Source organism: Tamandua tetradactyla, chromosome 10 (assembly GCF_023851605.1).
Source record: "Tamandua tetradactyla isolate mTamTet1 chromosome 10, mTamTet1.pri, whole genome shotgun sequence".
NCBI classification, from domain to species: Eukaryota; Metazoa; Chordata; class Mammalia; order Pilosa; family Myrmecophagidae; genus Tamandua; species Tamandua tetradactyla.
Genome location: NC_135336.1, coordinates 83,567,896 through 83,570,916, shown reverse-complemented (window position 1 = coordinate 83,570,916; position 3,021 = coordinate 83,567,896). Strand labels below are relative to the sequence as shown.

The 3,021-nt window shown below is 36.2% G+C and overlaps 1 pseudogene; it reads left to right on the top strand.

Annotated features, from left to right (window-relative positions):
- The first annotated feature begins 1,771 nt into the window (after positions 1-1,771).
- Positions 1,772-2,573, top strand: LOC143647707 (bisphosphoglycerate mutase pseudogene; annotated as a pseudogene).
- Positions 2,574-3,021: the final 448 nt, after the last annotated feature.

Sequence of the window (3,021 nt, the reverse complement as noted above, 5' to 3'; positions counted from 1 at the left end):
ATAGGCATTGTAATGTCTAAGAAGGGCAAATGGTTGGGGTGGTAGATGACAGGGTGGTTGCATTTTTTCATTAATGTGTTATAAAATTATTACTTGCTTTTATCCCTCCTCCAAAGGCCTTCTTTATTTTTCTCCAGTTGATAGGTAAATGCATGAAAATATTTGAAATATTATTGTGATGACTTTTTTTTAATAGCGACTTTGACTGGCATTTCCTCTCTGTGTAAAGGACATTACCTAGAGAATGATAGGACTAGGGAAATTAAAGGTTTTAATTCTTTCCTATCTGATTTAGGACAGCCAACAAATAAGATATTATCAAAGGGGCTGTTATGGACCTATCCATCCCCTCCTTCTTTAGTTTACTGATTTCCCAACGAGCTTTCAAAACATATTTCCATAAGCCCGATTTAGCCTTTAAAGTATCGTTTATTTCAATATATTCTGCTGCAGTTAAATCAAGCTCACTGTGACATAACTATTTCCACATAACTTATATTCTGCTCTCCTGCAGGTATTTAAAGGAGGATTTTTAAAATGAAAAGTCATGTATTAGAGGGAGAAGAAATTATAAAACTGCTCATATTTGGAACATCATCAAGCAGACCACTATAAGAGTTACACAGTAAAAAGTAGGTAGATTATAATGAACTAACCTTTACATTTGTAAGAAGGTAGCAAAAGTAGAAATGAGTAATGGCTTATCCACTTAATATTGTTTTCTAAAACTGCTGAGTGTAAGTGGATGTAGAGGACCAATGAACACTAAAATATAAGCTTTTTCTGTACCAGGGGTAGTGCCTGATACCTAAGAAAGGAAATGAATACTGGCTGCTGTGTCCTATTAGTTCAGCTCTTTTAGATTTTTCTTTCAATTACTATATTGTTATTAAAGAAAAAAATAACAAAAGTTATGCTCGGTTTCCTTTGTTCATAAAAAATCAAATATCAATTGAAGTTAATAGCTGAAGTATATAAGAAGGTAACAATTTAATATCATCAAATTGTGAAGGCTTTTAGAGTAGGAATACAATTGTATGGTGTCACCCATAAATTATATGCTATCAAATGCTTCCTTTTGTATCTTAAAAATAATAAGGCAGAATTCTACAGTACACCATTAATAATAATATATGGGGGACAATGCTATGCTTCTCTGTACGCTTTATAGCATAATCTAGACACTGTTGGAGATATTTATTTTGAATTACCTAAATTTAACAAGATAACACAAAATTATGTGGATCAGAATTCTCTTTCTTATTTTATGGAACTATTTTTTGTCTCTCCCATTTGAGACCCAAAACTGCCAAATAATAATGAGAGCTTCATGTTTCTTAATCTGTATTAATTTTAAAGCTCTCTATGACTTTAAATATATTAAACCACTATTAGAGAGAATTAGAACAGTTAATACAAATCCAGTGACCATTTGTGAACAACTAGGAAAAGTCTGATTAAATCAAAGAATGTTAAGTCAGATAAATAAATGATCAGAGACTATAAAGGGTAAATTCTGAGAAACTGGCCAGAAATTTTCTACTGTCTTTGGCAGCTTACAATGAAAAAATTGTGTCAGCATGCTGAAATTATTTCTTTTAAATACTCTCTGTTGTCAAAAATATTTAATATTTAAAAGCATAGGATAGGATTCCTAGGAGGTGCTGGCTGCTCCGCAGCCCCAGGAGGCTGCTGCTGGCCTGTCGGCAGATGCATTGCTATCACTGAACATTGGCCCATTTCAACACACCAGGGAAGCTCAGCCATCAGTATGTCCAAGTATAAAGTTATTGTGTTAAAACATGGAGAGCATGCTTGGAATGAAGAGAACATTTTTGTAGTTGGGTAGATCAGAAACTTAACAGTGAAGGAATCGAGGAAACCCAAAACTGTGGGAAACAATTGAAGCACTAAACTTTGGGTTTGATCTTGTGTTCACATCTGCCCTTAATTGGTCCATCCACACAGCCTGGCTGATCCTGGAAGAGCTGGGTCAGAAATGGGTTCCCGTGGAAAGCTCCTGGCATCTAAACGAACGTCACTATGGAGCCTTTATCAGTCTCAAAAGGGAGAAAATGGCTTTGAATCATGGTGAAGAACAAGTGAGACTCTGGAGTAGAAGCTCCAATGTGACCCCACCTCCTATTGATGAACCTCATCCTTACTACCATGAAATCTACAATGACGGGAGGTATAAAGTGTGTGATGTGCCTGTGGATCACGTGCCATGATCTGGAATCTTAAAGAAGGTTCTGGAGAGACTCTTTCCATATTGGAATGAGAAGATTGCTCCTGAAGTATTAAGTGACAAAACCATTCTGATATCTGCTCATGGAAATAGCAGTAGGGCCCTCCTGAAACATCTGGAAGGTATTTCAGATGAAGACATTATCCACATAACGCTTCCTACTGGAGTCCCTAGTCTCCTGGAACTAGATGAAAATCCACATGCTGTTGGACCTCACCAGCTCCTGGGTAACCAAGAAGCTATCCAAGCAGTCATTAATAAAATAGAGGATCAAGGCAAAATGAAAAAAAGGTGTAAAATAAAGTTTTTGCCAGGTGCTGACTAGAAATAGCTGCAAAAGGCGTGATATGCAGTATATTATGGATACTGATCTCTTGCTTTCTCCCTCTTTCTAAAGTGAATTTGTTTTTTCTGGAGGTAGGCTGTGAAATATTTTAAGTAACTTATGTTGGTCCAGATACTGATTTTAGGATGCCTGAGTACTTTTGTCATAAGCCTTATGAGTTGGCTCTCCTATAAGCCCTGCTTGAATTTGTCACCAAATTAGTAACACTGGGGCTGGATCAAGGGCATAAGTTTCTGAGATGGGGGAGTAATAAGTGGAGGTGAAGTTTAAGGTGTTCGTGATTCAATAAAACATTGAGTCACCATTTTTAGGCACTATTCCAAGGTTGAGGTTACAGCAGTGAACAAAAGATAAAAATCCTTAAAAGTTTATATTGCACCTCACTTAGTAGTTAAGGAGTTCATTCTTATATTTACTGAGATTTTCT